Source organism: Argopecten irradians, unplaced genomic scaffold (genome assembly GCF_041381155.1).
Source record: "Argopecten irradians isolate NY unplaced genomic scaffold, Ai_NY scaffold_0182, whole genome shotgun sequence".
Classification (NCBI taxonomy): Eukaryota; Metazoa; Mollusca; class Bivalvia; order Pectinida; family Pectinidae; genus Argopecten; species Argopecten irradians.
This window is the reverse complement of record NW_027187649.1, coordinates 1-14,241: the sequence shown is the minus strand read 5'-3', so window position 1 is coordinate 14,241 and position 14,241 is coordinate 1. Positions and strand designations below refer to the sequence as shown.

General features: G+C 36.5%; 1 pseudogene; it reads right to left on the bottom strand.

Annotated features, from left to right (window-relative positions):
• Positions 1 to 5,545: 5,545 nt before the first annotated feature.
• Positions 5,546 to 14,161, bottom strand: LOC138312001 (flap endonuclease GEN homolog 1-like; annotated as a pseudogene).
• Between the last annotated feature and the right edge of the window lie 80 nt (positions 14,162 to 14,241).

Sequence of the window (14,241 nt, the reverse complement as noted above, 5' to 3'; positions counted from 1 at the left end):
TTACAATCCATGCAGAACTCTAGGACAAGTAGCGATTTATAGGATTTACCTCTATTTCCCCTATTGGGCCCCCGCCCCTCCTGCCCCCGGGGGGTCAGAGCCAAAATTTATACAAGTTCTGTTCCCCTTCCCCCAAGGATGTTTGTGGCCAAATTTGGATACAATCCATGCAGAACTCTAGGACAAGTAGCGATTTATAGGATTTACCTCTATTTCCCCTATTGGGCCCCGCCCCTCATGCCCCCGGGGGTCAGAGCCTAACTTTATACAAGTTCTGTTCCCCTACCCCCAAGGATGTTTGTGGCCAAATTTGGTTACAATCCATGCAGAACTCTAGGACAAGTAGCGATTTATAGGATTTACCTCTATTTCCCCTATTGGGCCCCGCCCCTCCTGCCCTCGGGGGGTCAGAGCCTAACTTTATACAAGTTCTGTTCCCCTACCCCCAAGGATGTTTGTGGCCAAATTTGGTTACAATCCATGCAGAACTCTAGGACAAGTAGCGATTTATAGGATTTACCTCTATTTCCCCTATTGGGCCCCGCCCCTCCTGCCCCCGGGGGGTCAGAACCAAACTTTATACAAGTTCTGTTCCCCTTCCCCCAAGGATGTTTGTGGCCAAATTTGGTTACAATCCATGCAGAACTCTAGGACAAGTAGCGATTTATAGGATTTACCTCTATTTCCCCTATTGGGCCCCGCCCCTCCTGCCCCCGGGGGGTTAGAGCCAAACTTTATACAAGTTCTGTTCCCCTTCCCCCAAGGATGTTTGTGGCCAAATTTGGTTACAATCCATGCAGAACTCTAGGACAAGTAGCGATTTATAGGATTTACCTCTATTTCCCCTATTGGGCCCCCGCCCCTCCTGCCCCCGGGGGGTCAGAGCCAAACTTTATACAAGTTCTGTTCCCCTTCCCCCAAGGATGTTTGTGGCCAAATTTGGTTACAATCCATGCAGAACTCTAGGACAAGTAGCGATTTATAGGATTTACCTCTATTTCCCCTATTGGGCCCCGCCCCTCCTGCCCCCGGGGGGTCAGAGCCTAACTTTATACAAGTTCTGTTCCCCTACCCCCAAGGATGTTTGTGGCCAAATTTGGTTACAATCCATGCAGAACTCTAGGACAAGTAGCGATTTATAGGATTTACCTCTATTTCCCCTATTGGGCCCCGCCCCTCCTGCCCCCGGGGGGTCAGAACCAAACTTTATACAAGTTCTGTTCCCCTTCCCCCAAGGATGTTTGTGGCCAAATTTGGTTACAATCCATGCAGAACTCTAGGACAAGTAGCGATTTATAGGATTTACCTCTATTTCCCCTATTGGGCCCCGCCCCTCCTGCCCCCGGGGGGTCAGAGCCAAACTTTATACAAGTTCTGTTCCCCTTCCCCCAAGGATGTTTGTGGCCAAATTTGGTTACAATCCATGCAGAACTCTAGGACAAGTAGCGATTTATAGGATTTACCTCTATTTCCCCTATTGGGCCCCGCCCCTCATGCCCCCGGGGGTCAGAGCCTAACTTTATACAAGTTCTGTTCCCCTACCCCCAAGGATGTTTGTGGCCAAATTTGGTTACAATCCATGCAGAACTCTAGGACAAGTAGCGATTTATAGGATTTACCTCTATTTCCCCTATTGGGCCCCGCCCCTCCTGCCCCCGGGGGGTCAGAACCAAACTTTATACAAGTTCTGTTCCCCTTCCCCCAAGGATGTTTGTGGCCAAATTTGGTTACAATCCATGCAGAACTCTATGACTAGTAGCGATTTAAAGGAAATGTTGACGGACGGACGACGGACGGACGACGGACGCCGCGCAATGACATAAGCTCACCGGCCCTTCGGGCCAGGTGAGCTAAAAACACAAAAAAAAAACAAAAATAATGCAGTTATAGTACGTAGCTTCCCCTTAGGTATTTGCAGAGGGTTGGCAACCTTGAGGGTAATATAGTATGAACGTCTGGACTTTCATCCTCGATACTCCAAGGATTTCTATCAAAGACGTTATATACATCTCTGGACTTTCTCATAGTGAAACTGAAGACAGCAGAAAACACAGGTAAATTGATCCTTTGACGTACATCAAACGAATTGAATAAAGACACACTAGGGTTAACTGTGTAGCTTTGAAGTTGGATGTCGCTCTCTTTGTAATCTTCAAAGGAAATCTTTGCAGGCCCGTGATTGGTCAGTTTTTTCCTTTCTGAACAGCCTTTAGTTTTACTGCGAGATAGTCTCGGGTGGATAAAACGACCTACATTGTATGGATTGCCTTGATGATCAATAATACCTAAATCTCTATGTTAAGATTGATCAGCTTATTGAATAGTGAACTCCTTTGTATCTTTTTTTTCTATGTAAAGATTTATTGGCGCAATTATGATGAAAAAATAAGAAATACATTCAGACTTGATAGAATATCCCTTACAGAAAGCTTAAGTGTGCAGCAATATTGCTGCAATATATAGCAGCTATATTGCGGCACACTGATCTGTGTGCAGCAAGTTATCTTGCAGCAATTGAGCAGGTTAGTGGCGGGCACTAGCCGCACCGTTCTGGCACTATTGCCGGCACTATACATTTTGTTGCAGCTATATTGCTCCGGCACATATTGCGGCTTTCGTGCAAGAATTCTTCTTCTTAAAACCTGTGTGCAGGAATAGTGCCGCAAAATGTACTAGGAGCATCCTACACAGAAAAACTTTTAGAGAAGGTTGCGGCAATATTGCGGCAATATTGCTGCTATATTGCGGCAGTATAATAAAGAATTAAAGGGTACTCCCAGTAATCCTTTGCAAAGGTTAAAAAACAGTTGACTTTCAATTCAACATTGATTCAAGAGGTGTGTTGGTGTATGAAGGACAGAGGAACCAGGGCACCTCAATAGTATAGAAAACTTCTTCCAAATGGATTTACTGATAAAGTTACAAAGTGGATAGTAGTCTGGATAGTGTATTTGGATTAGATAAGGTTTATTGGTGAAATTTAAAGCAATGTAATATAGTTAATTTGTTTTTATTGGATTATTAATCATTTTTATGTCACAAACACTTAAATGCCAGGTACATGTATCTATAAGCCTTTATATATTTACTTCTTGAGTCCTGTAACAAGTAATTATTCATTTGATGCTGACAAGGTAATATCTTTTTCAAGATTAGGACTTATTTCATGATCACATCACCAAATGAATTCTAAAGGTCATTGCATAATGCAAGGTAACCAAAAAATCAAAAGCATTGACTCATCGTGTTTTTTCAAATTTTTTTCTATTTCTACCTTTGTACTTATTTAAATATAAACCAGGAAGCTAACGGCTATGGTGCCACAACTATGTGCGGCTTTGGTGCGGCAAGTGTGTGCAGCTATGGTGCGGCAAGTGTGTGCGGCAAACTCATTTGCATACGAAAAGTATGTATTGCAGCAATATTGCTGCAACTATGTGCGGCTTTATTGCGGCAAGTGTGTGCTGCTTTGGTGCGGCAAGTGTGTGCAGCTATGGTGCGGCAAGTGTGTGCAGCTATGGTGCGGCAAGTGCGTGCGGCAAACTCATTTGCATACGAAAAGTATGTATTGCAGCAATATTGCTGCTATATTGCTGCAATATTGCTGCAACTGTGTGCCAGAGGCCTTATATTTCTGTAAGGGATGCTTTTATTGCACGACTGTGTATTACTTGTATACTGGAACACAAGACAAAAGCAAAGTATTTAACATTTTATATAAATAGATATCTAAAGCTTGTAAATCACATTATAGTTATTAAAACTATCATTCATAAATTTACCTTAATTTGTAAAAAATAAGTAAAAATGTAAATCATTAAAATGTACTCAACAAAAATATTGAATATCATTCTCTAATCTCTACATTAACAAAATGTCAATACACATATTTTTTTTGTCAATGGTTGTTTACAGTGTACATTGACTATCAATAACTGGCGCATACAATGTATTATCAATGGTGGTATACTGGTTGTATGCAATGTCCATTGACTTTGAATACACACTGAAGTTACTGGTTGCATTGATTGTCAATACAGACCTACATGTAGGTCAAAGTGTATTAAAAGCACATGGGAATCCCATCGCTTACATCATACTTACATCATTCTCTCGGGTCCCATAGCTTCCTAATTATAGGCTATTTACCGGATAAGTACAACATGTAATTGGTGTCAAACTAAGGGAAATAACTCTGAAGTAGCAGGAAAAAATCCTTCTCCTTTAAAAGAACATGTAAGAGACAAATGTTCCTCTCATTCAGCACAGTAATTAAGGAGATATTTATATAACTCCTGAATATAGTCAGAAGAAGACAATAATACATGCACAGTCTATACAATCCCAATATTCCAATAAAGGTAAATTATACACTTAATTAGTTGCACAGGAGCCTGGCATGAATTTCTAACCAACAGTATATGTATTCATTATAGTATCATATAATATACTATTGGCTAGGGTTATATGGTCAATAGTGGGATTTGGATTTCGCTCCTAAAGGTTCAGGTTTTAACATCTTTAGCACTAATATTGCTTAAAAATTAAAAGGAGAGACTAATTTATATGTGTAAAATATATTAATACAAACTTAATTAATATAAATTTTCAACATCTTCATCTAAAATGCACATTTATCAGTACTCATTTCTGATTCAAATCACTGATTAAAAATAAAATTTTATAGCTCTATTACAAACTTTTAAGACATTAAACAATGCACATACTTTATATCTATAAATTTTGGTCCATGCATATATGCATAGGCTTTCGAAATTATGAAACTTTTAGCTAATATCAAAATGATAAATGTAAAATGTTGGTCCATATCGAAAGTTAATTTTCGTATTGTAAATATACATACCAACGTGACATTAGTTTTGGTAACAAAAATATTTTGATCAAAATGTTCAGATATTTTTTGGCAATGACTAAAATATGTGACCTAGCAGCTGCCCAGTTGTAACTATAGTACATGCACATTAATTTTTTTTTCTATATTTACTGAAAAGTGTTATCAACCTCATTTCTTAAGTTTTGCCCAACCTTAATTATTGTCAACAGCTTTTTTCTTAATTGGAAAAAAGCTTTTAAGTGTGGGATTAGTGGATTTTCCTTCCAATTGTTCAGACTTTCTCTTCACGCCAGCTTTCTTTCCATCTGAATGAGAAATAGAAATCAAAAACGTAATAAGAATTTAGCGTTTATTTAAATTTGCATGATTATATAAAGTCCAAATAGACAAACAAGATAAATGTTTCTATTCTTGTGGTCACCAAAAACAAATACTTTTTCAATCTTAGTCTTGCCTTCCTCGAATTATCATTGAAGGTAGGACAACAAAACAAAATTAGAATTATAGCAATTAATAAATTTTTAATCTTAAACATCTGGAACTAATTTAAAACATATTTTATATTGAAAAAAAAACCCAGCAAATCTTGGTTTCAAACTTACGTTTTTTATCTTCAATTTCCTGTGAAAATGTAGCTGCCATATCAGGAAATTTTTTCTTGAAGGTATCAGTCTTGGATAAAACATGTAGAGAGTCACCTTTTGTTTCTCTGTCTTCATCTGACCAAGGACATGGTTGAATTAAAACATTTAGAAAATGTCTGTAGGACTGTCACAAGTAGGACATGCACAGATATCAAAGTGGAGTGAGACAGAACAGAGAGACATGGCAACCCAGTGATGTACATGTATGCTTATTATTCTGAAACACCTGATTCTCTTTGTACATTTTAAGAAATTTCTTTTAATCTAACTAATATCACTACATGTATTTTTATGCTATGTATAATTAGCAAGCAACTTTCATGCTAAAACTGTTAACTTTTTTTTTTTTTATTATTTATAATTCTGGTGTGAGTTCACTATACATATACATTTATATCGTTACCAACAGATTTTGACATTCATTTGATTTTGATTTTTATGAACATCATTTGGATGCAAGGCAATTAATTCATTGACTTTTAATGACAAGGAGGCACTGATGTCCACGTTTCTGTGATGTGAATATTAAAGACTTACCCAGTTTAGACCATTGAACTTCTAGGTTAGGCTTTCCATGTCTGATGCGATTGTGTGTGATTCTATTAATAGAATAAAGAAAGATGGTACAGTTAATATGATAATTATATGTATTCCTGAAGAACAATCAGGACATGGCAAAATTACTATAAGAAGGTCATTAAGTTTTATTTTTTTATATATAATTACTGCAATAGACAAGGATGATATCGTCATATATTGAGTTGATCTATTGTGAACCAATGAATTTATTTTGAATTTGTAAATTCCGCAATGAAAGTAAATTCACAGAAGTTTATCTCTGGGAATCAACATATCTACATCATTTATATTGATAGAAAATTCAATTTAATTTTTAAATCCGCAAATAATGATCTTTACGACCTTGCCTTTATATGAAAATTACGAAATTTTATAGTTGTGCAGGAAAGTACTAATAATTACTTGAAACTTGTTTGCAATAATTATTGAAATATATTATGTTGGTTCTAATCAAACGTTGAATTGTATTAACAATACATTTTGTATGCAGAGGACTCCAACTATTTGTATAATGATTACTTGAATAATTGGCTTTTAATTAATATTTGGACCACACTATCTTATTTCACCTCTGAGTATTTGCATGAGTTTTATATAACCTCAACTAATTAGATTAAAAAATCTTGCTAGCACTAGAAAATTCTAAAAACATAAAATAGCTATTATTTTTCAGCTGTAATTTCCCAATATAACAGGCATGTTTCAATTTTCTTTGCTTTTACTACAAGTCAGCATGGTCATCACATTTTCGTCATCGTAAGGCTTGTCATTTTCTGCCTGAAAAAATGTATTCCATGGACAAGTGCAACTACATTGAATACTAACTTGAAGTTTAACCATTATCAAATTTCCTGTGATTCCTATTAAATGATGTTTGACAATTGTACTGGTACATAATATACATACATACACTAATCATGTCTATCAATCACAATGGTATGTATGTATGTACAGTGAAACCTGCCTTAGCGACCACCTCTGTATAAAGACCACCTACTTAATAAGACCACTTTATAGGGTACTTAATGCCTATTTATAACACAAATTGATCTGTGTATAAAGACCACTTGGCGATAAATACCACTTTTTCTCCAACAATTCTCTGATTTATCACCGGGTTGCGATTTCCTTGTCACACCCTCCTTATCTCTTTGGTGGTCTTTATAGACAGGTTTTCCTTGTCCATTGGGAGGTCTTTATAGACAGGTTTTTCTTGTCCCTTGGGTGGTCTTTATAGACAGGTTTTCCTTGTCCCTTTGGTGGTCTTTATAGACAGGTTTTTCTTGCCCATTGGGTGGTCTTTATAGACAGGTTTTTCTTGCCCATTGGGTGGTCTTTACAGACAGGTTTTTCTTGCCCATTGGGTGGTCTTTATAGACAGGTTTTTCTTGCCCATTGGGTGGTCTTTATAGACAGGTTTTTCTTGCCCATTGGGTGGTCTTTACAGACAGGTTTTTCTTGCCCATTGGGTGGTCTTTACAGACAGGTTTTTCTTGCCCATTGGGTGGTCTTTACAGACAGGTTTTTCTTGCCCATTGGGTGGTCTTTACAGACAGGTTTTTCTTGCCCATTGGGTGGTCTTTATAGACAGGTTTTTCTTGCCCATTGGGTGGTCTTTATAGACAGGTTTTTCTTGCCCGTTGGGTGGTCTTTATAGACAGGTTTTCCTTGTCCCTTGGGTGGTCTTTATAGACAGGTTTTCCTTGCCCGTTGGGTGGTCTTTATAGACAGGTTTTTCTTGTCCCTTGGGTGGTCTTTATAGACAGGTTTTTCTTGCCCCTTGGGTGGTCTTTATAGACAGGTTTTTCTTGCCCGTTGGGTGGTCTTTATAGACAGGTTTTCCTTGTCCCTTGGGTGGTCTTTATAGACAGGTTTTCCTTGCCCGTTGGGTGGACTTTATAGACAGGTTTTCTTTGTCCTTTGGGTGGTCTTATTTGACAAGTTTGACCGTATCTTTGCTTGTAATTCTTACCTTAATGGTTTAAGAGTGGTGGCTGGTGTTAGGAACTCATTCATGTCATGAAGCTGAAGTTGGACTAGGACAGAAGCAAAATTAGAGTAAAACTCCCCCAATTTGGAATTGGTCGATGGGAAGTAGTTGGTCATGAATATCTTCACACCTGATATATCAATTGGTTTGAAAGTTGATGGTGGGGACTTCAGTTGTCGATGGCCTTTTATATACTCGTCGATGATCTATAAGGAATAAAATTCAATGAAGTTAAAAACTGGTTATAAAATAAGCAATTTAAATTTAGAAAACTGCAAAAAAAACACTTTTCGAATTTATAATCAATATATTGCAAGGTTAAAAATAGCTTTGCCTATGAGAACTAATCTAGCTTGAATTTAGGATTACAAGGCATTTTATGAAACCACTTGATTGCGACCAAATTCAACATTTCTTTAGTTCATTTTGAAATTTCTTAATCTGATTATCAATAAGACAGAAATTTTTTTTAGTGATTAACATGGAAGAAGTCAAAATGGTGAATTACTATTATCTATAAAGTATATGTAGGTGCAGAACACACAAAACATGTTACTTTGATGTAAATCATCAGTCAAAAAATAGGCCACCATGACCTACTTTTGGGACATAATAAAACGTCTAACCCTGCAATTACCTGGTATTAGAAATAGAGTCATCACACATGCAATGGTTTGAATTTCATCCCAAGATCTGGATGCTGGATATTGTACACTATCACATTTTATTTCATAATTTGTTTACACCAATCTATATATGAAGAAATATAATATTTTCAACTATTACACACCGACCGTTCAATAAAACCTTGTTATATTGCACGGTTCGAAGTTATATTGCACAATACCATGGAAACGTTATATTGCACGATTCGAGATGTTATATTGCACGGCTTTAGGAACATCTCGCTGTTGTTGTTTAGTTTTGTAGAAAACTTCCGAGGAATTGCGAGTAACAGTGAGTTACGTTATTATGACGTCACAAAGGTTCACGCTCAATTTCGCGCTGGATTTATAGATCTCGAATCAAGCATGTCATGTAGACGTTTACTGTACCGAGTAAAGGACGGACACGATGAATGTATTAGATCAAAAGGCTGCAAGCAGGTCTAATAATGTGAAAACAGACAATGAGACATCCAAACCGGAGTTACAACGTGACGTACGTGGGCTATACGTCAATCTTCAATAGGATATTAAGTGGTTTTTTCCATACGGTACGGTGTTGATGATTTTGTTAAGTGATTGTCGTATTTGTTTTATAAAAAAAATATTCAACTGAAAAACTGGTGATTATGTAATAAAACAAATATTCCATGGTTACTGTGCTCTAGTTCATAATATTTACCCCTCGGTGATGGTAATCAACAAATGTTATATTGCACTCGGCCTTTGGCCTCGTGCAATATAACATTTGTTACCATCACCTCGGGTTAAATATTATGAACTAGAGCACAGTAAACCATGAAATATTTGTATAATATTTTCATTTTGATTTTACACAACCAGATAAATAATTGTAAAAAATTCGCTATACGTTTACATCACAAATGGTGGTCACTGTACCTCTTGGTTTGGGAAGGATTCATTTGCCATGGCCTTTGCTCTAATGTTGAGTTCTAATTTGTGTTCTTTGAGCCAAAGGGATTTCTCACCTACAATCAAATTACTTTTTTAAACATTTTTTCCACATGAATTGGAAAGTACCGTCTATGTACTGAATAAGTTATTGTTACACAAACAAATCAATGGTGTAGTGGTTAAGCTGTTCTCCTTTCACCTAGTCGGCCGGGGTTTGATCCCGGTACGGACATGAAAAGGTTAGGGGTCACTGCCTGATCACGTGAGTTTTTCTATTGGCACTCCGGTTTCCTCCCACACTAAGACCCCTCCCAGGCTAACATCCAGGGCCATCGAGAGTGATTTACATTGTTGTATAACTTGTTTCTCAATCGATGTAAGATAAATTAAGTTTTTATATATATTTTTTTTTTTCATGTTTTTTTTTTTCATTTTCACTGGTTATATACCAATATCAATACATAAACCACAACTGTACACTTTCTAAATTATATAGAATACCATTCTACTGTAAACGTGAATATTTTCCAAAGTGTTTAATTTCGCGATTTGCATGTGTAAATATTTTGCAACTTTAATATTTTCTCAAGAAATCTGCATTATTAACCTTTTACAACATATAGCCTTATATATAGACACAAAAATATTATGTGCAGAAAAAATGTTTACGCTACAAAGATGCGTAATTAGAAGTATTCATTTGCCCCTTACATAAACTTCCACATTTACAGTCTCTGCATTTAATTTCTAAACTATACTTTAACATGTATAAAACAATTTTTAATTACCTTTGCCTTTTACAATTCTTCGTTATGTCCAACTCGTCATTATTTCTCCACCAATCAACCTGGTCACAGAAAAAGTTGCATATTAATTCTTATTTCAAGGAACTAAAAAATGATCCTAGTCTGCCAGTAGACCTAATGATTAAAGTTTATTACAATGTAATACAAATATTGCTGAAGCAATACATGTTCTTTGCCAGTTTCCACAACTTTTTTCCCATAAAGAAACATTTATACATAATGGCAGTATTAATATGCTAACAATGTTTTTCTAAAAATATGTGGAGTGACCATAATCTTGAGCTAATGACCCTTAAGTTCAAAATATCCAAAATAATCTTGTATTTTGATAAATATGTATTAATTTGTAAAGTATATATGTAATATGTGAAGTAAAGTGAAAAATCCATAAAATATGAAGTGATGAGGATGAAATGCCAAAGGTGTCATCAGTTATCCCAATTAATACAGAATCCTACGATTTTATCGCTCGCGCAATAATTTGTTTTTACATATATTTTTTTTCCGTCTTTGTACTCCCTTACAGGTAGGTAGCCATTGTGTCGTTATTATTTTGTGAGCAAAAATTCATGTCATTTTCTTTAAAAAGACATTATGCTTGCAACACACATAACATCAAAATACATTTTTACTTGCAAGGGCAGACAAATCTGTAATATACAGATTAACTGTCAAGGGGATCTGTCCCCACGCTTTTTTATGTGGTCGATTAAGGACAAAGCTTTCTTGATTCCCATCTCCTTCAACACCTACGTCAGACATGTCACAGCTCTAACCAGGAGAGCTGTAACCACCATGGACCTCCACGATCTAGGCCCAACTTCTCCTCAATCTTCTCCATAGTGTAAACATCAACCACATGTTCCTTGAAAACAAAGAAATAAAATATTACAACTTTTAACGTAATTAGCATCTAGAGTGCTTAAAAATGTATCAAATGGGGCTATTTATTATTGGGAACCATAACATGACTATTGTGATTATTTACCCAAAATTAGATAAAAAATTTGATGCTTATTTCTCAAGATACTTGTTGACTGGTATAGACCAACTTATTTCTATGGTGACTTAATTACGCGTTTTCGCGTTGCCTGTAAAAGAATATGATACAAATCCCCTGACTCTGACGCGATAGTCTCTGTACACCGGTTTTAGCTCCATACAGAAAATGCATCTACATCATCACTGGTCATCACAGCATCTACACACCCTGTCCAGTGGAAAAATAATGAATCATGTTAATCTCTAAAGTCTATTGAAATGTAAATTGTCATGTTAATTCTATTCCTGTATTTGCATATTACAGAGTTTATCTACCCTTGCAGGTAGGTATTTGTGACGTCATGTGCTTGGCGAGTGTTAAACATGCAATAGCTTTTGGAGAAAATGATGTTGAATGGTACTCACAAAATAATGATCATATCTAATTACCTACCCACAAGGGAGCTAACTCTTGTAATATTCTAAGATGGAGTACTTGTCTATAATTTGAGTCTTAACTGACATCACAACAAAATTTACATGGAATTTCCATTAAAGCGCGAAGCCCGAAGAGAAAATAACTCTTCCCACAGGTAGACAATTCTAATATGTATCAAGACACATATTATTTTGATTATAAAGAACAAAATTAAACGAAATATATCTCACTGGTAAAAGGAATTCGTGACGAAATTTCACAGCAACGTTGATAAATTCAGTTAAGCTACAAAAAAAAAGATGAAACATTATTACCAATTGTTAGTTGATGTTTGCAGAAGACATCAACTTCGGTCACGTGCAAACCTCTTACATTAGGATAACCTTTCGTGAGACCTTGATAATGTTCATCCAGGAGTTACCTTAACCCCTTGATCGTTGAGTGCAGCACAGAGGGCTCCCCTTCTCCGTCACTGTACAGAAATGGCAGGCCTAGATAGGTTAACAGCTCCTTGACACTGTCTTATATATTCAATCAATCTGGAAAATACTTGTAAGTAAAGCAAATCAAATGATGTGGTGATTTTTTTTTTATCATAAATAACAACAACTATATTACTGCCTGTATCACCCACTGCAACCCCATCCCCAAAGTCAAACAAAAACAAGAGGCCAAAAGGGCCTAAACGGTCATCTGGACTATACTGGCAATAGTATAATTTAATTATATCATGGTGTCACTTTGTCAGGACCATGTCAGGGTATCATTTTCAATTTTCTTCAACAAATTTTATTTCAAACCAGAGGGCCCAAGGGAAGAAGTTCAAAAATGTATTTTCAAGATGGCGGCTGTGGTCGGCATTTGGATTTCATTTTTCCTTCCCCCCCCACCTCCCTTTCCCGAATCAACCCGAAAAATAACAACACTTTTTCGGATACCATGTCCAGGGATCATTTACATGCAAGTTTCAACAGATCCAAATAAGCACCAGTAGAACTTGAGGAAGAAGTTCAAAATGTGTTTTCAAGATGGCGGTTTGTGGCGGGGGGCCATCTTGGATTTCAGATCGACCCGAAAAATAACAACACTTTGTTATGACCATGTCAGGATCATTTCATGCAAAGTTTCAGACAAATTGCACTGGTAGAAACTTGAGAAGAAGTTCAAAATGTGAAAAGTTAACGCACGGCGGATGGCGGACGGCGCACGGACACAAGACGGACGGCGGACGACGACGGACGAAACATGACGACTACTAGGTCATCCTGACCCTTTGGGTCAGATGACCTAAAAATCATTAATATTGATCATAATTAACATCAAGAAGAAGGAAATGACGATCTTAATTAGCGTACATATTATAAAATTATACTTAAAATACAAGAATGTGGATTTTTATACAGCAATCATTGTTCTCGTTGTATTAACAATAATTATCAAATAGATTAGTTTACAAATTCGCTTTGAAACATGAACATTTAATTAACTTAGGGGTACATATTCTATCATTAACAACAATTAAATAAAACAAGATTTAAAAACAATGATAACAGATAACATGAGATTGTAAAGAAAGACATAAAGGATAACAATTATTACTTAGTATTTTTTTAAATTAATACTGAATGATTAAACAATGCAATTTCCAATACCTTTGCTGCCATTAAACTAAACTGATGTCTGCCAGTGTCGACAGATGCACCAGCTTGCTCTCCATATTGGGCTTCTCGACGCTTCTTTAAGACTGCCGTTTTCATGTCTGGGGCTTTTCCATCAGCAACAAATATTAATTTAACACCGTAGCCCAATAACTCTGTAGTTCGATAGTACAGTGATCTGAAAATAATGGAAAAGAGCCGGGTTTGGTAACAAATTAACATAATTTTAGAAAAAGAGAAAATGAAGTATTAATTATGCTGCATTTATAACCTGTCAATCAGCAATTAAATTTGTAGAATTCTTTATCTATATGTTGTAATGGTACAAAATATCAGTTTTTTGTTTTAATACCTGATGTAAATATTCTTAGGAATGCTGGCTCCTGGGGCCTTCACTTTCTGAAACTCGACGATCCAGCTACTGAGGTCTACAGCCACTCGTTTCCCTTGGAGGGACTCTATAGGGACATTCTTACAGTCTACAGCCTCCTGTAATACCGGCCAGAGGGTTTTAACACCCATAGTCCTGGTAGTGAAGACTACAAAATCATTATCACCGCCGAATACCTCCCTTGATCATGACATGCCCAAGTTGCATCAAAGCCCTGCTGATCTGTAATAATTCAAAACTTTAATTGACAGTAGTGCTGCCAAACATCTGGTTATAAAATACAGATCCTTATAAAACCACTCCGTTCAATAGAGGATC